This window comes from Bos javanicus, chromosome 21 (assembly GCF_032452875.1).
Source record: "Bos javanicus breed banteng chromosome 21, ARS-OSU_banteng_1.0, whole genome shotgun sequence".
Taxonomy (NCBI): Eukaryota; Metazoa; Chordata; class Mammalia; order Artiodactyla; family Bovidae; genus Bos; species Bos javanicus.
The window spans coordinates 69,665,140-69,687,481 of NC_083888.1; positions in this window are offsets into that span (position 1 = coordinate 69,665,140).

The window sequence follows — 22,342 nt, forward strand, 5'->3', positions numbered from 1 at the left end:
TTCCTCTTGGCTCTGTGTTCAGTGTCAGTGCCTGCTGTCATCCTGGGGGAGTCACAGACTCCTTCAGGTCCTCTTCACCATTTGCAGAAATGGTCAGAGGGAGTACTTCCTGCAGGCGGGGAAGGTGTTTGCTTTTACCTGCTGGATACTGTGGAGGATAGAGCACTGCATCTGCCTTCAGCCCTGTGCAGCAGCGGCTGTCACTGGGGAGGCGTGTGTCACGGACGATGTCCCAGGAAGGTGTGTCTCTGATTTCTGGGCGTGGTGCTTTTGGTTGCAGGAACACAGGGTGTGCATTGTGTGGGCTCTGGCAGCCCTGTGCTCCTGGGAAGTTCTGTGGTGATAACTGGGTCAACAGTGCTTTTCAGCCCTGAGGTATTCCGAGTCCCTGAGATGTGCAATTGGAGATGAGCTGTCAATGGGAAAGAGGCTGCCGATGCCGTGGAGCCTGGCTCCTACTGTCCACAGGGTCTCCATCTTCCCCATCTGGATGGTGCTCCGTGTGGAGCATCAGCCCCAGAGACAACAACAGAAGACAGGAGTCTCAGGAAGTTCACTCGGCTTAGATGTGATGTACCCGGCCACTATTTCCACCCTTCTGTACCTACACCCTGTCTTCTTCAGAGTGTGGGAGGACACCTGCTGACCAATAGTCTCCAGCAGGGATAAGGGCAGCTCTCGAGTTGGGTGTGAAAAGGATCGGTATTCATTCTGGCTGTATTTAGCAGCCCAGTTGGCTCCATGGGTCTCTTGAGGTCGTGTCAGCCTCCTGAGTGTGGGCTGGGGAGGAAACAGGCACAACCTTAGAAGGAGGCAAACATCACATGCCCACAGGTGGCAGGAGAGCCAGTAAAGGCCAGGGACCCCTGGGATTTCTGAGGGCCCCACAGCAGGGCAGCGCCTAAGCCAGATCTGCAGCTGCCACACACAGGGTCCCCTTCCCTCTGGCAGAGGGGGCCCCGCAGCAATGGGGGGGACCTCAGGACTTGGTGTGGAGAACACGTGGAGCACACGCGTGTGGCCACCAGGGGCATCACCAGCTCCTATGTCCCCTGCACACGTGGTTTACAGAAGCTGTTGTTATTCAGAAGTTGGGGTGCTGGGGTGAGGTCGGGTAGGGGAATAGTCCTGTAGATCCTTTCTTGGGCTAGAAGGAATCCTGTACAAGGGAGCTGGTCCCCCTCCCCAGAGGGGGTGATCAAGAGGGTGCTCCTGACCTACAAGGACCAAAGTGCTGGCCCAGAGGGCTTGCCCCCGGTCACCTGCCCCCTGAACAGAGATGCTGTGTGTGAGGCGTCGTCAGGGAGCAGATGCAGTGTGGGGAGTGCACAGGTGCTGGGGTGGCCTCGTGGGGATCCTGGCCTGGCCCATTGAGGCAGGGCCATGGGGACACCCACAGAGCGGCCTGCCCGCTTCCTGACAGAAAAGGAGAGAGTGTAATGGGACATTTCCAAGAAGTGGATGTTGTTCCAGGACTCCTGCGGCCACCGCCTCTGCCAGCCGGGGTTGGCCATGCGGTTCTGCCACCCACTGACCTCCAGCCTTTTCTCTGGACATGGCCAGAGCCGGAGTGGAGGAGGATGGAGGTCTATCGGGGCGCATCTCACACACTCACCCTGAGCTGGCCTCTCCAGCTTCCACAGGACAGCACACTGGGAACAGAGACACTTGCATGTTGCATCAGATGCATTTCCAAAGGCAGAGGGGGCTTCATCATCCTTCCATCGTCCCACCACCCGGGCTGCTACTGAGGTGACAGCATGACCTGTGAGCATCGTGGAGGGGCCCTTGGGGCAGGGAGGGCCTCTCGGCCCACTCTGGTGTGTGTGAGACAGAGCTTATATGGTGGGCCGGGGGTCTGGAACCCCATGCTTGTAATGAGACCTGTGCTCTCTGTGGGACCACTCCCCTTCTGTGAAGGTCACAGTGCAGTGGATTTTCAGGAGAGTGAGGGTCCGTCCCCACAGGTATGGAGGGGAGATGTCTGAGAGCATCAGGACCAGAGAAAATCCAGACCCTCCCTAGGAGCTCTCCTCACACGCAGGGCCAATGTTTAGCCATACGGTTAAAATGGCTAAAACCCACCAGTCTTGCAATGCCTACTGTTGATCAGTGAGGAGGACAATGGAAAAGCTCATCATTGTTGGTGGAAAGAAGGTTGATCCAGTCACCTCGGCAGGCAGTGTGGCAGTTTTGAAGAAAGGTAACATAATTTTACACTTTTCATACCATTTGTGAGGTTATCTTGGAAGAACCTTGGAGTGGGTTACCATTTTCCATAAAGAAGGCTGAGCACCAAAGAATTGATGCTTTCGAATTGTGCTGCTGGAGAAGACTCTTGAGAGTGTCTAGGACAGCAGGGATATCAAACCAGTCAATTCTAAAGGAAATCAACCCTGGAAATTCATTGGAAGGGATGATGCTGAAGCTCTGCTACTTTAGCCACCTGATGTGAAGAGGTGACTCATTGGAAAAGATCCAGATCCTGAGAAAGATTGAGGCCAGAAGAAGGGGACGGCAGAGAATGAGGTGGTTAGATAGCATCACCAACTCAATGGACCTGAGTTTGAGCAAACTCCAGGAGGTAGTTGGAGAAGGCAATGGCAACCCACTCCAATACTCTTGCCTGGAAAATCCCATGGATGGAGGAGCCTGGTGGGATTCAGTCCATGGGGTCGCTAGGAGTTGGACACAACTGAGTGACTTCAATTTCAGTTTTTACTTTCATGCATTGGAGAAGGAATTGGTAACCCACTCCTGTGTTTTTGCCTGGAGAATCCCAGGGACGAGGGAGCCTGCTGGGCTGCCGTCTATGGGGTCGTACAGAGTCGGACTCGACTGAAGTGATTTAGCAGCAGCAGTGGAGGACAAGCGGCCCTGCGTGCTGCAGTTCATGGAGCCGACTTAGCAACTGAGCAATATCCGCAGGTTTCTCCTAAGATCGGCAAGCATGCTTCTAGGTGCCTCTGAGTCAACTGAAACACATCCACACAGGACTGCACACGAACGGCTGGAGCAGCCTCATCCATGACTGCTGGAACTGCAGGCAAGCACGGTGTCCTTTCCCCCAGAGGAAGAGTGGGCCGCCCGTGGTCCTCACGTGCATGGGAAGAATAGAAGAACGAGCTATGGAACCCTCAAGGGTCATCTAGGAATCTTTTCTTTTTAGTGGATGGAAACTTCACATGTCATGAAACTAACCATTTGACACCAAACAGTTGAGCAGCCACTTCCTCGCTCCGGGTCCTGAGGGCTCCCATCAGCTCTAAGGGAAACCCTGCCCTCTTACTCAGTGGCTTTCTGCTCCTCACTGGTCGTGTTAGTGACTCGGGTAAGCCTTGCTGTCCTACAATGTGGAGAAGCTGTTCCATCTGTGAGCTCAGATGTGTGTGCACCAGGTGATGTGCGCGGCAAAGACCCCGCCCATCAGTGCAGGAGACACAGGAGGGGAGGCTCCACGGGGCCTGGGCTGCAGTCAAGACTGTCAGGAGAAATAGGGTGCCTGGGTCAGGAAGATGCCCTGCCTGAGGAAATGGCAACCCACTCCAGTGTTCTTGCCTGAAAAATCCCATGGACAGAGAAGCCTGGTGGGCTACAGTCCATGGCATCTCAAAGAGCCAGCTACAACTGAACACGCATGGAGTCTCATTTCTTTCCATGTTTTATATTTTGTCTTAGGTTTTGTGGTTTTCAGTGCACATGTCTCTCCTCTCCTTGGTTAAATTTATTGCTAGGCATTTAATTCTTTTAGATGCAATTTTAAATGGAATACTTTCTTAATTTCCTTTCTGGACTGTCCATGGCTGGTGTGAATGAACCTTAAATGCAAATGGCGAAGTGAAAGAAAGCAGTCTTAAAGGCCTACATGTTGTGTGACTTCATTTATAGGCCATTCTGGAAAGGGGAAACTACAGTTAGGGCAGGGCTTCCCAGGTGGTGCTGTGGTAAAGAGTCTGCTTCTAATGTAGGAGACACAAGAGACTTGGGAAACACAGGTTCAATCCCTGGGTGGGGAAGATCCTCTGAGGGAGGAAATGGCAACCCCCTCCAGTACTCTTGCCTGGAAAAATCCCACGGACACAGAAGCCTGGTGGGCTGCAGTCCATGGGGTCTGAACAAGTCAGACTCAACTGAACACCCATACACACACACACAGGACAAACCTGTCAGCAGATCCAGGAATTCAAGGGAGGCCATTGAACAGATGAAGCCCAGGTGACTTTTAGGGCTGGTGAAGCTATCCTGTATGACCTGGGATGGTGGACCCACGATATTATGCCCTTGTTAAAAGTCACTGAGCTTGATGGCATAACGGATGAAAGTTAATGCGCACGTGTAAAACATCATTTAGGAGGTCCTGATTCTCAGGATGAAGTACAGACTGTAAAAAATGTCTAGTGACATTATACAGCTTACAAGAGCATACTGAATGTGGTGGGATCTGTGGGAACTTTCCCAACATGTGGGGTCTGTCAGGGTGAGGGTGGAGGAGTGCTCACCGGGGCTGAGCCTCGACAGTGACCATGTGTGTCCACACGGACAGTGCTGACCACCCAGAACACTGCATGTGCATACTGGGACCCGAGCACTAGGTGCCAGATGGCATATGATGGGAACCAGGCTTCTCGATGTTGGGTGGGCAGTTCCGGATGCCAGGGAGGAAGGCTAGAGAGGCCCGTGGAGCTTTGGGGTGGGGGTGGATGCACCACTGTGTTTGCAAGTTCGGTCTAATACTGGCAGAGAAGACCAGATCCAGAAATCCTGCTAGACCCCAGAGTGTATCTGGTGCAGGACACTGTCACACGCTTCCTTGCTCTGCTAGCCAAGCAGCCATAGTCAGCCCAGGTGCATGAGAACAACTATCCTGAAACTCCTGGTTTCTAATAACTTCTCACACCTGAAGAAAGCAGAATTGCTTAGAGAAATGGCTAATTCCAGGGCTGGGAGAGGGAGTGTGCAAGACAACACTGGGGCAGTCTGTGTGTAGTCCCACAGCCTATGGAGTCTTCCAAGACACAAAACCACTCAGGAATTTCAAAGGGCTACAAGCACCAACCCCAAAGCTTAGCCAACCCCAGGCTAAAAGTGGAACAATTTGAACAAAATTAAAACATTATGTCTATTTTAATTCAAAGTACAGAATAAACATCCATTAGTACTGGTTTCAATACATGATTGACGAGAATAAAGCATGTGGGGGAGAAGAGACCGAAATCCCATGGAGAAGAATTCCATGTTCCTTCCATGTTCCTGATTTTCCCAACTCTTCAGCCCCATCTGTTGAGGGAGGGGTGGGGCTGCACTTGGAAAACTTCTGCTGCTGCTGCTGCTAAGTCACTTCAGTCCTGTCTGACTCTGTGCGACCCCATAGATGGCAGCCCACCAGGCTCCCCTGTCCCTGGGATTCTCCAGGCAAGAACACTGGAGCGGGTTGCCATTTCCTTCTCCAATGCATGAAAGTGAAAAGTGAAAGTCAGTTATGTCCGACTCTTAGTGACCCCCTGGACTGCAGCCTACCAGGCTCCTCCGTTCATGGGATTTTCCAGGCAAGAGTACTGGAGTGGGGTGCCATTGCCTTCTCCAAAATTGGAGAGCATCACAATGAAAAACACTTGTTTTCTGAACTCACTGTTAAGGGAATCTAACGGCAAGCCACAGGCTGGAAAGATACATTTATAAATAGCATATTTGGTAAGAACTTTGTGCTATGAATGCATGTGAACACTCATAACTGAACAACAGAAGGTAAGCAACCCAATGAAAAATGGGTGAAGTCTGAACTTGCCTCCAAAGATGGACAGCTGACACGTGAGCACTTGGAAAGACCTTCCACATCACAAGCCACCAGGGACTGCATGCTTAAAGGATCGTGAGGTACCACTGCACAGTTAGAATAACTGGAACCCAGATCCCAACATACCAGGTCCTGGACATGACATAGAACAAGAGGGCTGTTCACTCCTGGGCAGGGCTGCAAAAGGCTCAACCACCTGCAGACGTCTTAATACATCTGCATGGAGATGAAGGTGGACTTCATGTGGGATGGAGCCGTGGCTCTAAGGCAAAGACTCAGGTCCACACAGAGACCCCACAGGGGCTTGTGTCCGTAGAGTGCACTGACGCTTCCCCCTCAGTGCTGATATTTTGCTTACAGAATCTTTACTGTACGGAACACAATCCTCTGACACAGTGCTTATTGTACAGAACACTCTTCTGACACAATGTGTATTGTACGTAACACACTCCTCTGACTGAGTGTGTATTGTACACAACACACTCCTCCAACAGAGTGCTTAGTGTATGGAACACACTCCTCTGACAGAGTATCTATTGTATGGGAAACATTCCTGTAACAGTGAACACACGCCTCTGACAGTTAACACACGCCTCTGACAGTGAACACACTCCTGTAATGGTGAACAAACTCCTCTGACAGTGCACACATTCTTATAAAAGTGAACAGACTCCTCTGACATTGAACACACTTCTGCAACAGTGAGCACACTCCTCTAACAATGAACACTCCTCTAAAAATGAACATACTCCTGACAGGGAACACATTCCTCTGACAGGGAACACACTCCCATAACAGTGAACACATTCCTCTGAGAGTGAACACACTCCTGTAATGGTGAACAAACTCCTCTGACAGTGCAAACATTCCTATAAAAGTGAACAGACTCCTCTGATTGACAGGGAACACTCCTTCATCAGTGAGCACACTCCTCTAACAATGAACACACTCCTCTGACAGGAAACACACTCTGGTAACAGTGAACACACTCCTTGACATTGAACACAATCCAGTGAGAGTGAACACACTCTCTGACAGGGAACACACTCCTAAACAGTGAACACACTCCTCTAACAGTGAAAACACTCTTCAGACAGAGACGACAGTTCTCTAACAGTGAACACACTCCTGCAACATTGAGCACACTCCTCTGACAGGGAAAACACACTTCTGACAGTGAACACAAGCCTGTTACAGCAAACACACTCCTCAGATAGGGAACACACTCCTGTATGAGTGAACACATTCCTCTGATGGAACACAGTCCTCTGAGAGTGAACACACAACTCCTTTGACAGTGAACACAAATTCTGACAGTGAACGCACTCCTATGACAGTGAACACACTTCCCTGAGAGTGAGCACACTCCTCTGACGGTGAACACACTCCTGTAACAGTGAACACATGTTTGTATCCACTTTTCTCAGGACCCCAACCCAATCATCCCTGTCATCATCAGCCCCAGCACAGCCTCCCTGCCCCTCAGGGTTTCTGACACCCTCAGGATGTGGGTTTTCACACTGTGTGTTTCACACAGTAATAACAGCCGTGTCCTCAGACCTCAGACTGCTCAGCTCCATGTAGGCGGTGCTGGTGGACGTGTCTGCAGCCAACGTGACTCTGCCCTGGAACTTCTGTGCATACTTTGCTCCACCATCTTTGCTGTCAATCTGTCCATCCATTCAAGCCATTGCTGAGGGTCCTGTCACACCCAGTGCATGTAGTAGTTGGTGAAGGTGTATCCAGAAGCCTTGCAGGACACCTTCACTGAGGCCCCAGGCTTCCTTAGCTCAGCCCCAACTGTACCTGGGAGTGCACACTGGGAGGACAGGGGACAAAAGTGCATGAAGCCCCTTGACTGGACCCTGTCCCTTCCTTCACTGCAGCACTGGGATGACCCTGACCTGGAACCAAGGCCACCAGGAGGAGGACTCTCCAGCTCCAGTCCCTGGTGAGGGCTGTGCTCCCAGGTCTGCTGTGCTCCCAGGTCTGCTGTGCAGAGCCGGTGTTGCTCTGGGTGATGTTCTCAGGGCTCAGAATATCTGTATTTAACCTAGGACATCTCAGATCACCTGCATGCTGAAAACTTTACACTCAATACATGGGCGATATTAGGAAGGAGTAGTCTTATGACCCATGATCACGCTCAGTGGGTGTGTGTCCATGTCCTCATGCTTGTTTGAGGGCCTGTGTCCTGCCAAGTCCCTGACACCTGTGTACACAGAGCTCTTCCACTGAGGGACCTGCCCCAGAGGACACAGTCCCCATCGTGAACCAGCCTTTAGTGCCATAGAGACATCTTCACCTCTAATCAGTGTGTTTCGCCAAAGTCAGCAACCACTGGGTATTCACACGCACACACACACGTAACCTGTCTCACATACACACACACACCTGACACACACACACACCTGTCACACAGACATACAGAAACACACACACACCTGTTACACATACACCTGTCACACACACACACACCTGTCACACAGACATATAGACACACACACTCATACACAATTTCATACTCACACATACACACACAAACCCAATCACACACATTCACACACTCAGATGCGCACATACACACCCTCATACTTACATACACACACTCACATACACACACATACAAACACTCATGTATACACACACAAAAACATGCACACACATATACAACCACACACTCACATGCACACTTACACACACTCAGACACTAACACACACAATCACAGACATATACACATGTACTTCTCATGGCCTCACCGAGCTGTGTATTCCCAACAGGCCCCAATATTAAACGTCACCAGTCCTTGTCCTGCTAGTTATTTTCAGTGAAAAGAGAAGGCTCCATCTCTGAGACTCATGGACTCCTCCCCACATGCTCCTGGGCAGTAGCAGCCCCCCATGGGCTAATATCATGTCACAGGATAGCTGCATGCAGAAGCATGGGGCTCGATGCCTGCTCCACCTACCATTCACTCCTGGGCTCACCTGTTCTTGCAGCACCTGGACCCTGCAGGGGCCCCACAAGAAGGTCCAGATGAGCCCCCTTGTCAGATACCAATGCAGTCACCCCTGACAATTCACAGCACAAACACCTGAGGGGCTCCTAGTGCCCACACCTGTGAGAGGAGACACCTGAGACACTGGAGGAGGTTGAGGCAGGGCCCTTGTCAGCTGACTCAGGGGAGGCTGGCCTGAGAGAGTGCTCACCCAGGGAATGGGGTGGTGAGCATGCTTAGTCACCTCAGTCGTGTCTGACCCTTTGAGACCCCACAGACTGTAGTCCACCAGACTCCTCTGTCCGTGGGATTCTCCGGGGAGGAACACTGGAGTGGGTTGCCACAACAGCACCCTGCAGAGAAGCTCGGTCAGCCATATGCATGTCCCCCAGCAGGACATCTCTTCAGCAGGACGGCCTCAGGGTGCATCCATCCTCAGGCTCCATCCTGCTTCTCACTGTCCCTCCTAACCACCTTCCTGAGGACCTCAGGACCTGGCGTCAGTGGGGAGACAAACCCACTGCTGAGTCAGCCACGTCTCCTCCAGCAGGACCCTGTGACAAACCTACTTCTCCCCCCTGTTCTGAGTCTCTGATGGAACCTTCATAAATATTCCTGAGCATGTCAGATACCCAAGAGCAGGAGAGGGATTCTGGCCATGTTGATCAGGCAGGAGAGAGCAGTTTGAGGTCAGTAGTGAGGTGCTCCAAGCCTGGTCTCCAGCCGTGGGTACCAGAGCCTCAGCACCCTGGCTCCTGATGGTTGTCTGGCTGTGGTCTCTGCACACTAGCTCCCCTCCTCAAAGAGGCTGCATATCGTAGCTTGTTAAGTGTCAATCCTCTGCCAGGTCCCTGGGGGTCATATGTGGTTAGAGCCATCCAGCATTGTTGAGGTTGAACACCCATGACTCAGGGGAGCTGGTCTGGGTTGTGTTTGTCTCCAGGGTCTCCAGTATTGGCCCATCCTCCTTCTACTCCCTCTTGGGCTGCAGTGCACCGGTCCAGTCTCTTTTCTTAACCATGAGATCTGCCCCCTCTGTAGGTCTGCAGTAGATAAAAATTTCTGTTCATCTCTTAAGAGAAGCTGTGGAAATAGCTCTTTATGGAGGGTCTGCCTGATGAACCTTCTGGGTAGGTGTTAACATTTCTCAGCGTTGGCCTTCCCCTCGTCCGTCAGGTGTCCTGAAGGGATAAATATGAACACTCACCTTGAAGACCTGGATGTTTGTGGAGTTATATCCCACAAACCATGGAGTGTGGCCCCAAGGATCTCTCATCCTCACAGTGGTAATTGCTGGCCCTGCAGGAATTGGTAGTAATTACCCTTAAGGTGCTCCTCCTGAAGCTTCACATCCGTGGGCAGGTCTCACGTGGACTGTGGATTGCCCAACTCTCTGGTTTTATGCTGGGGGATCCCCCTGCAATGTTAGGACTCTCTTAGGTCCAGGGAAAGTTTTGGTGTTGAGAATTTCCCTGCGTTATGGATGGAAATGTCAGTTTTCATATACTCCACCATTTGATGCAGGAACCAGCAGGTACTGGCAGAGTTCTTCCTTGACCCGTGAGGAGAAGGAGACATCTAATGTCACTAAGAGTCAGAGGAGCCTGGACAGACTTGACTACTGTTGTAGTTAAGGACAGAGAAGGACACTTACATTTAGGGTAAGATTCCAAGAGGCTGGAATTCAGAAAGCACCACAGTGAGGTGATTGTCATGTCCCTGGTGACCCAGTTCTAGGCAGAAGGCAGGGCAAAGCGTCTCATGGGGATTCCTGGTTCCTGAGGTAATTTCAGAGGAGCCATCCCCCTTCTCTCAGTCCCTTTCCATGTCTGCATCTTTCAGTGAGCCTTTCCATGACCTGGGATTGCAGTCATCACCTCTGTACATGATGTGGGTCACCTGGCGGTGGGGCTGACATGTGGGTTTGCCACGTGGAAGGTTGTTCAAACACTCTCTCTAGGTACATCAACTGCTGAATTCCCCAAGCCTGGAACCACTCACACCTGAGCTCCTTGTTTCATCAGGTTGTGATATTTCTCATTGTTTGGGCTTCCCTGATATCTCAGTAGATAAAGAATCTGCCTGCAATGCAGGACACCCTGGTTTGATTCCTGGGTCCGAAAGATCCCTTGGAGAAGAGATAGGCTACCCACTCCAGTATTCTTGGGCTTCCTGTGGCTCAGCTGGCAAAGAATCTTCCTGCAATGCGGGAGACCTGGATTTGATTCCTGGGTTGGGAAGACCCATGGAGAAGGGAAAGGCTGCCCACTGCAGTATTCTGGCCTGTAGTCCATGGGGTCACAGAGTCGGAAACAACTGAGAGACTTTCACTTTCTCATTGTCTACTCCATTCAATTTGTCTTTGTTTGGTTTCTGCTGAAAGAGCTTCGCATAATTATCTAAAAGTGGCTGTTGTGGTAAAGAACCCACCTGCCAATGCTGCAGATGCAAGAGATATGGGTTTGACCCTGGGTCAGGAAGATGCCCTGGAGGAGGGCATGGCAACCCTCTCCAGTATTCTTGCCTGGAGAATTTCATGGACAGAGGAGCCTAACAGGCTACAGTCCCCTGGGTGGTAAAGAGTCAGGCACAAATAAAGTGACTAGCATGCAGGCATTAGGACAAAAGTGATTTAAAATCATGAAGTTCCATGAGCTAAAAGGTAACGTTTCTTATGTGAGACAGTGAGGAGACATGGCTGAACACCGAGACGGTGCTCACAGTGGCTTCGTTATTCATCAGGGAATATTCTGTGTATTCCTTAGATATATTGTGCTCTCTCATTGAAAGAGTTTTTTCTTGTATAAACTTCTCGTGGGTCATACCTTTTTTTTTAATAGTGTATGGTTTTACTTATATGTGGAATCTAAAAAGCAAAACAAATGACACTCAAAACAGAAACCATCATATACACAGAGAAGAAACAGGTGGCTGCTGGAGTGGGAGGTGATGGGTAGATGAATGAGCAGGTGAGGGAGATTAAGAGGCATAAACTTACAAAACAAGTAAGTCATGGGGATGAAATATACATTGTAAAAAAAGAAGTGATTACAGAAATAATAAAACATGTTTAGATTCAGAATAGGTATATGTTATTTCTAAAGCTGTTTAATCATCTCCCCCACCTATATTCTTTGAAAATACATTAGCAAAACAATTAGAGATCAAAAGGGTAATCAGTGCGTATATGATTTCTGTCTAGATATGTCTTCTGAGGGAGTGGCCCATTTTCCAACAAAGGAGCCTTGCTCTTTCCCTTGGAAAAATTCCTCTTACTATAAAACTTGCTTTTTGTTAATCTCACATTCAATTATAGTTATTGTTCTCTGTCTCTTCAGTATTCATTCATTTTCTCAATACGAAACAATGAAATTGTGTAATTGAGTAATACTTATATTATTTCTTTTCTCATTATTTCTATCCCTCTTATAAATAACTGTAATTATTTTCACACATGCATCATGAGAAATTTATATTTCATTGAGCAACTGGGATGTGCAAGCTTCTTTGTGTACTACTATTTCCTGTACAGACTTCTCAGATTGTTTATTGGAGTACCATTTCTACCTTCCTTCTAACAATAGCTCTTGACCTATTAGCTTAAAAGAAGACAGAGTTGTAATATAAATATCACTTATGAGTCATGAATACATTTCCTATAAATTACACTTTAGAAAAAAGGGAGAGGCATAGGGAGAGGCTACAATTAAATTTTTTTTTTCATTTTAACAGTTTTTAATGAAAGCTATAGACAAGATGACTTTATTCATACCTTAATAAAGCTGAGAATATCAAGTAAGAATTGCTTTTCAAGTACAAGCTTCCCTTTAGTATGTGTTCTCTATCTGTACCACCACCCAAAAGACAGAAGCTACTGCACCTACTAGAGCCTGTCAGTTAGTGAAGGGAGGAATGCCCCTCAGTGGTGCTCAAAGAGCTGACACCACACTCAGAGCATTATTCATAGTTTTCTCCATGGAAATTCAGTGGGACCCCCAACCCAGGTTGATGTAGAAGGTGAGTCTGAGGACACCACAGACGTAGATGCAGGAACACAGACAACACAAACTTTTCATCTTTCTGCATCTGTGTGTGGTGTCAGCAGACTCAGCTTCTATCTCAGGCTGGTGTGGAGGTCCCGCTGGGTCTCCGTGGAGAGAACTATGGCTGATGCAGTGAGTGAGGTGTCAGTTCAGTTATCACCACCAAGGGGGGTTCTTCCCTGGCTCTGGGTTTATACACCTCTGTTGTCTGAGTCCAGCTGCACTTACACTGCTGACCTCTGGCTAGCTCGTTCACTGGCCCTGCTGTGCTGAGCCGCACTGCTGAGTCACACAGAGCCTCTCCTGTGGACTTAGCGAGCTTACACCAAATGTCCAGAGAAAGGGCCTAAGTGACAAGAGGAAGCAACCCTAAGAGACCGTGCCTTTCGTGCAGTGAGGATATGGTCCCCTATCCCAACCACCATTCTGCCTCAGAGACTGAGGAGGTAACTAAGAGTCATGAATGCAGAGAAGTTCCCCAGAAAAACTGCTCCAAGGAGAGGAAGCTACAGGTCCTGACAGGAGACCAGCTGTCAATCACCATCTGCACTTGGTCCTGCAACACACAATTGTGTGTCCCAGCACCCACTGGTGGTCATGGAGCCCCCAGAGGGTGGCTGGTGTCTGGGCTCACACTGACTTCCCCTCACTGTGTTTCTTGCCAAGTAACACATGGCTGTGTCCTCTGTGGGCACAGAGCTCAGCTGCAGGGAGAACTGGTTCTTGGGTGTGTCTCTGCAGATGGAGGTGTGACTCTTGATGGAGGGGCTGTAATAAGTGTCACCATTATAATACATGCATCCCATCTGCTCTAGACCCTTCCCTGGGGCCTGGCGGATCCAGTTCCTACCATAATCACTGGTGATGGAGTAACCAGAACCAGCACAGGTGAGGGAGAGTGTCTGTGAAGACTTTATCAGTTCCGGGCCTGATTCCTGCAGCTGCACCTGGGACAGAACACGGGGGACAAGGAGAATCAGTCCCTGTCAGTCACCTGCAGTCCCAATTATCCCCACAGACCCATGTCTGTACCTGAGACCCTCATCTTGGGGACCTGTCACCAGGCAGAGGAGAAGACCCCACAGCCTCATCTTCTACACCACAACCCTGCCTTCCCTGAGACCTCCGTACTGTGCGAGCAGAGAGGGGTGAGCTCCCACTGCTCAGGGGTGGATTTTATCCTGGAGCTTGAAGAGGAATTTGCATTGAGGAACTCTATTTCTGTGAATACAGAAAGTCTGTGGTCATACTCACCCTGGTCATCCCAGGGTCCCCATGGATCCCTTCTGAATTTACATGGTTGGAAAGCAAGGGTGGGAAAGCAGTGTGTCTATCAGATGGCTTGGAACTAGATCCCAGGGCAGGTCCCCCTTTCTGAGCCCAGAGTCTCTGTCCTGATGGCCCCCACCTCCTGCCCCTTGCCCATCTCAGCTCAGCCCCTTGTCCTCTCAGGCCTTGGGTCTTTCCTCAGGGCTGAGCCCAGCACAGCTCCTGCTTCCTTTCCCTGTTCCCGTGACGGTCACTGTGATGGGAGAGAGGACAGATGGTGGTGGGCTTCACGTTGACCCCACGGACAAATCCACCTGAGGACCTCTGCATTTCCCCTTATGAATGATCCAGACAGAAGCTCAGAATGGGGTGTGGACTTCAGAGACGTTGAGGCGAGATGGTATCACCCCGATTGATCTCACTGGAATGTGTGTGTGTTGAGTGAGGAAGTGAACTGGCCAAACTGTCAATGCCTATATAAGGACACAAAGTGACAGTATTTATGTTAAGACGCTAAAAAAACTAGCATGTAGGTGAATTTGCAGTATAGAATCTGTGAATGATGAGAATCATTGCATACGCAGCACTGGGGAACTCTGACACTAGAGTCTTTAACACACCACATGCTCCAGATTCTAAGTGTGCAATTTGACAGAAAGAAGAAGGGTGGGTCTCTTCCTTCCTCATGTACAAAAACAAAACAAAGATTAAAATGTTTAAATATCTCATGTTTTGTTTCCACGTTTTGAAATCAACATGACAGTCAAGTGTTTTACTGAGTTCCTTAGAAAGATGAAAAATGAAGGAGAAAAAACTTGAGCTGTTGAATATTATATATGTGTGTGTTTGTGTAAAGCTATCCTTAGGTCAAGGAAAAATTAAAACATACGCACACACACACTTGTCTGAGCGTGACTTAAACCAGAACGATGAAATGTCAGGACACACAAGAGGGTTTGTGGAGCAGTCCCTGTTCAGGAGGAGGAAAGAACAGGTTCTGAGGAGAATCCCCCCCAGGCCCCCCTCCACCTAACACCTCTTCTGCACCTGTTCCTGAGCTCAGCTTTGAACTGAGTCTTGAGCGCCCCCTGGTGGTCATGGGCCCCTACGCAGGGAGGTTTTTGTCTGGGCTCACTCCGACTTCCCCTCACTGTGTCTTTTGCACAGTACTACAGGGCCGTGTCCTCAGTTGTCACGCTGCTCAGTAATACAAGAGACTAGGCTCTTGGAGATGTCGCTGGTGATGCTGAGCCTGGACTTAAGGGCTGGGTGGTAGTATGTGCTTCCATATCATATATATATCATATTGTACATATGATACCAACCAACTCCAATCCCTTTTGTGGAGCCTGGCGGACCCAGCCTACACCATTGTTGGTTAATGAGAATCCAGACACAGTGCAGGTGAAGGAAAGGGTCTGTGAGGGCTTCACCAGGCTGGGGCCCGACTCCTGCAGCTGCATCGGGGACAAGGACCCCTGTGGAGAGAGAGAAGCACGGTGACCCGTGGACTCAGATGCAGCTTCCCCACGTGCCCATGTCTGACCCAGAGACACTCAACTCTGGGGGCTGACAGCACAAAGAGGAGGGTCCACAGTGGGTTCATCTTTGAGCAGATGAGAGTCACCACTCCCGCAAGTCTCTTCAAGCCTGAGGAGGAGCCTGAATTTAAGTGAGCTGGTGCTGTGTTTCTACCCTGTGACCTGAGTGGATATTTGCATACGGGAGGGACCTCTGTATAAAAAGCAGAAAGCAGTGAATAGAGATCCTGTCTATGAGGCTCCCCCTGTGAGGGGGTGCTGACTGTGCCCTCAGAGAACTCAGCCCCCTCCTGGGGTCCCCCTCCCCACACCAGGAAGACTGTTGAGGAATGAAATGATGAGAGAGGGCTGGTCAGAAAAAAAGAGTCTGTCAGGGAACAATGGCAGATTTTGGGAAGAGACTTTAACTCCCTGGAGGTGTTTACCTTTACTCCTCAGAAGCCCAACACACATTCAGATACCAGCCATTTGTCAGACACAAACTCTTATTTATTTTTCTTTCCTGATTGGCTTATGTTACTCACTCCATATGCAAATATTATAGAAAAATATACATGTAATAATCACATTGAATTCAAATGGAGTTGAGTACAATTTAATGTTTATCAGGATTCCCAAAGCATTTATATTTCCCTTTGCTTTCTTGACTATTCTTTCACCTGAAACAGTTTAAATATCCTCAAGAATCTCTATAGGTGGTTTTTTCACGGTAATTAAGGACAGCATTAATTTTGTGGACAAAGTAGATATTTCTGCTAAGATGCTTGTCTTCCCAGCACGGCTGACTTGCCCAGTGGCCTGTCCTGCCTTTTCCTGTGCACAATTGAGTGTCTGCAGGAACACGTGAACCTCAGGATCTCCTCCTTGAGGGTGGACACTGAGGACCCCAAGGCCAGCGAGGACTGAGGACAGATAGCTCCTGGAAGCTCCTCAGTGCTCCGCTCCCCTGTCTTACTGTGGGCCCTGAGGCTGTGGCCTCAGCACCTGCATTCCGTCTGTTATGATGTAGACTGGGGATGACGACCGTCACAGCATGTCTGGACTTTACACTGGGTTTGCCTGGGGTGGTGAGTGCTGTCATCAGTGCCATCAGTGGTATTATCTCTCCTGGAAAAGATCAATGTGTGTCGCCATCTCTGACTGACACCCTGTCCATGTGACCCTGATCCACTCCTTCCTGAGATATAAACACTGCAGCTTTGGGGCAGGTCAGCTCTCCCTCAGCCCAGGGATCTCACCAGTACATCGACTGAAGTGGAAACTGCTGTGTATGAAAAACCCTTTCCTCCATTCCATTTCATGAAGAGAGTCCTAAATGTACCATATTAATTCTTTAGGTGTTATTTTTGTTCAGTCGCTCATTGTGTCTGACTCTTTGTGACCCCACGGACTGCAGCATGCCAGGCTTCACTGTCTTTCACCATCTCCCAGAATTGCTCAAACTGATGCCATACAACCATCTGGTCTTCTGTCATCTCCTTCTCCTTCTGCCTTCTATCTTTCCCAGCATCAGGGTCTTTTCCAAAGATTTGGCTCTTCCCTTCAGGTGGCTAAAGTATTGGAGCTTCAACTTCGTCATCAGTCCTTTCAATGAATATTCGAGACTGATTTTCTTTAGGAGTGACTGATTTAATGTCCTTGCAGTCTGAGGGACTCTCAAGAGCCCCACAGTTCGAAAGCAACAATTCGGTTTTCAACCTTCTTTATGGTCCTACTCTCACATCCTTATATGACTATTGGGCAAACCATGGCTTTGACCATACAGACCTTTATGGGCAAAGTAATGTCTCTGCTTTTTAATACGCTGTCTAGGATTGTCAGAGCTTTTCTCCAAAGAGCAATCGTCTTTCGATTTCATGGCTGCAGTCACCATATGCAGTGATTTTGGAGCTGAAGAAAATTAAGTCTTTCACTGATTCTATTGTTACCCTATCTGTATGCCGTGAAGTGATGGGACTGGATGCCATGATCTTAGTATTTTGAATGTTGAGTTTTAAGCTAGCTTTGTCACTCTCTTCTTTCACTTTCATCAAGAGGTTCTTCAATTCCTCTTTGCTCTCTGCCATAAGGGTGATGTCCTCTGTGTATCTGAGGTTATTGCTATTTCTCCTGGCAATCTTGATTTCAGCTTGTGCTTCATCCAGCCCAGCATTTTGCATGATGTACTCTGCATATAATTTAAATGAGCAGGATGGCAATATACAGGCTTGATGTACTCCTTTCCCAATTTGGAATCAGTCCATTGTTCCATGTCCAGTTCTAACTGTTGCTTCTTGACCTGCATACATATTTCTCAGCAGGCAGGTAAGTTGGTCTGGTATTCCCATCTCTTTAAAAAATTTCCACAGTTTGTTATGATCCACACAGTCAAAGGCTTTGGCATAGTCAATAAAGCAGAAGTAGACATTTCTCTGGAACTTTCTTGCTTTTTCAATGATCCAATGGATGTTGGCAATTTGATTTCATATTTACTTACCTTTTCTAAATCCAGCTTGAACATCTGGAAGTTCTTGGTTCACACACTGTTGAAGCTTTGCTTGGAGAATTTTGAGCATTATTTTTCTAGCATGTGAGATGATTGCAATTTTGCAATAGGTTGAACATTCTTTACATTCTTTGGCATTGCCTTCTTTGGGATTGGAATGAAAACTGAACTCTTCCAGTCCTGTGGCCACTTAGGATTTTTCCAAATTTGCTGCTGTATTGAGTGCAGCACATTCAGAGCATCATCTTTTAAGATTTGAAATAGCTCAGCTGGAATTTCATCACCCCCACTAGCTTTGTACCTAGTGATGCTCCTAAGGCCTACTTGACTTTGGACTCCAGGGTTCTGGCTGTATGTCAGTAATCACACCATTGTGGTTATCTTGGCCATTAAGATCTTTTTCTGTATTTGTGTGTGTGTGTGTGTTCATGCCGCCTCTTCCTAATATCTTCTGCTTCTGTCAGGTCCATACCATTTCTGTCCTTTATTGTGTCCATCTTTGCATGACATGTTCCCGTGGTATCTCTAATTTTCTGGAAGTGATATTACACTTTGCTTTCTTTAATTTTGGTCTATTTCTTTGCCTTGGTCACTTAAGAATGCTTTCTTATCTCTTCTTGCTATTCTTGGGAACATCGCATTCTGATCTTTCCTTTTCTCCTTTTGCCTTTCACTTGTCTTCTTTTCTCAACTATTTGTAAGGCCTCCTCAGACAACCATTTTGCCTTTTTGCATTTACTTTTCTTGGGGTTGGTCTTGATCACCCTCTCCTGTACAGTGTCATGAACCTTGGTCCATAGTTATTCAGGTACTCTATCAAATCTAATTCCTTGAATCTATTTGTCACTTCCACTGTATAATTGTAAAGGATTTGATTTAGGTCATAACTGAGTGGTCTTTGGGTTTCCCTAATTTCTTCAATTTAACTCTGAATTTTTCAACAAGGAATTCATGATGTGAGCCACAGTCATCTCCCTGTCTTGCTTTTGCTGACTGTATAGAGCTTCTCCATCTTCGGCTGCAAAGAATATAATCAATCTGATTTTGGTGTTGACCATGTGGTGATGTCCATGTGTACAGAGTCTTCTCTGGTGTTATTGGAAGAGGGTGTTTGCTATGACAAGTGCATTCTATTGGCAAATACTCTGGTAAACTTTGCCCTGCTTCATTTTGTACTCCAAGGCCAAACTTGCCTGTTACTCCAAGTATCTCTTGACTTCCTCCTTTTGCATTCCAGTCCCTTTTGATGAAATGGACATCTTTCCCGCCCCCCCCCTCTTTTTGGTGTTAGTTCTAAAAGACTTCTATAGGTCTTCACAGAACCGTTCAACTTCATCTTCTAAAGCACTAGTGGTCTTTGGCAGTGCAATTTAAGTATGAAATAGACAGTAGAAGGCATCCAAACCAGAAAGGGGAAATACAATTTTTCTTCTTTGCAAAAAATATGATCTATCGAAGGAAACTCAAGTCTTTCATGTGAGAAATTTTGGGGATTCGTAATTTACAGGGTACAAACTGAGAGGGTAACAGGCAGGAAGGTTAGGAAGGAAATTTCCTCCGCAGTGGGAGGAAATAGGCTGCAAGTGTCAGAAACATTTTTTATCTCTCTCAAAAGTGTCACAAGGAAGCAAATTACAAGTGTCAGATTCTTTTCCCTTCTCTATACAAAATTAAAAGGAGGTTTCTTTTAAAATTCTGTGTTGCCGTTTATGATTCCAAGGTCAAAGTCAAACCTCTTATTGTATTAATAATAGCAAAGCAAAAATAAGCTTTGTAGTTGTGAATTCATGGTTTTAAAGAACAATTTCCCTATGTTTTTATTAATTCAAGCCATCCATTGAACCATTTGAGGATTCCATTATGGATTCCAATGATATATCTCATATTGCATGTTGTACCTTTAATTTTGGAAGGCTGTGAGAATGGATGTGCAAGTGATTCCTTACAGCCATCAACATAAGAGATTTCCTTTGTTCAAATTTATGTCAACTTATAACATTAAAAGTGATATTTAGTAAAATAAAAAAAAAATAAAATAAAATTCTGTGTTGCCATGATGACATCTGATTGCACATGAACTTAACTTTTCTGAAACCTTGAGCTAACCAATGTGTTTTTCTTATGGAAATGTTTCTCTTAAGCTATGTTAATAAACTATGTATTTACCCTAGACGCTGTCTTTCTTCAAGTCGGTTCCACCTAACTCAGAACTGATAATGGCTCAACACACCAGTGAGCTTTACTCATACAATAGTTCTCCTAATTTATGATAATGAGTCTATGTATTTGCTTGGAAATCTGCCTTTCTTCAATATTCTGGGGAAGGAAATTGCAACGCACTCCAGTATTCTTGCCTGGAAAATCCCATGGATGAAGCAGCCTGGTGGGCTACAGTCCATGGGGTTGCAAAGAGTCAGACACAACTGAGCGACTTCATTTCACTTCACTTCAATATTCATTTAAATCGTTTTATGGCTTGAGATGACTCAGCTTATTTCAACGTTATCTCAAAATGCATGTTGTGGGTGAGGGGCCTGGTGTCACTCTCTGAGTTTTGAGACATTTCCTTTTTCTAATTAACAGCCTGCTAAAAGGTATATGCTGCTGCCACATCACTTCAGTCGTGTCAGACTCTGTGCAACCCCATAGACGGCAGCCCACCAGGCTCCCCCGTCCCTGGGATTCTCCAGGCAAGAATACTGGAGTGGGTTGCCATTTCCTTCTCCAATGCATGAAAGTGAAAAGTGAAAGTGAAGTCGCTGCTAAAGACTAGCAAGGGGGCACTCTTTCTGCCCCTTTCTGGGGAACATGTGTATACCTGTGGCGGATTCATGTTGATATATGGCTAAACCAATACAATATTGTAAAGTTAAAAAATAAAATTAAATTAAAAAATAAATTAAAAAAAGAAGCTTTCTCTATCTCTTTTTATTAATAAAACTTTATCACACAAAAGCTTTAAGAGATCAAGTCTTGTCACTGGCCCTGGATTGAATTCCTCTCCTCCAGAGGCCAAGAATCCCAGTATCGTTTATGGTTCAGCAACAACCTTTCATCCTGGTGGCTCTTTCGTGATTCTTCAGGACAAGGTAAGGACTCTTGGCGCTCTAGTTCTTTTTTCTCCTAGCAAACACGTTTTCTGCTGTACTTTACTAACTCTGCAGTGTGCTTGTTGTGTGGTTGATTGAAAGAGACACACGTGTGCGAAGCAAGAGCTCTGTCCTAATCTGTGGTTCTGCAGTGACCTCATACAGCTTATGGCAGAAACCCTGTTGGGGGATTATACCAACGTCCTAATGTAAACAGGCATCAACGTCTCCTTCAGGGCAGCGGCCAGAGATGGATGAAGTGTGTGGACTGAACTCCCCTTTCTCAGTCAAACTTTCTGGTCTCTTTGTCCATTTCATAATTTCCTAGTAATTAGAATTACTAACCTAATCTGTCGGATCATAGGCTTTTAAGGGACTTGTGATCTTTGTTGTTACTGTGTACTGTTACTTAGGTCCCAAACTTGCTTTGGTAGTCAGGAAGCACCTAGCCTCACTAGGAGTAGGAAGTTCAGGAAGTAGATGGAACTCTAGTTCTAGGAGCATGTCTCGGGTTAAAGGTTACTCAGATAGGGAGTACAACGGGCTTCTTCCTTTGGTAATGGTAGCTCTTAATGGGCCAGAGGAGGCTCTCGAGTGGCTTTTCTCCCAACTCCTTAGATATTCTTTCTGTGGAATCTGTGGGAATGAATTGGAAAGACTGGCACCAATAAATCGAGGATAAATCACTTTCTCCGGATTTGGGGCTCTGGCCAGCCCTTCATCATCTCCTTGTATCACTTTACTGGTGTGGTGATGCTCGGAAGGAACATCTTGGTTTTATGTTCATACCAGTCTTATTGTGGTCAGGAATATACTCAGGGTTGAGCACAGGCACTCGGGAGATGAATGCTTCCCCTAGCTGTCTTAGCTTGGGAGGCATTCTGGAAGGTTACTCTGATTGCACCTTGGGTGGCATCAGAGGCAAGAAAGGCTTTAATGGTGAGAAACTGGACATTAGTCTGGGATGCCATCAGGTTTACCCCTGATACATCTCCACCCCAACCCAGTGGGATATGGGATAGCACAATTTCCCTCACTATGGCCTGCTATGCAGCTTACTGGGTGGTGCAGTGGTAAAGAATCTGCCTGCAAATGGAGGAAGCACAAGAGACACGGGTTTGA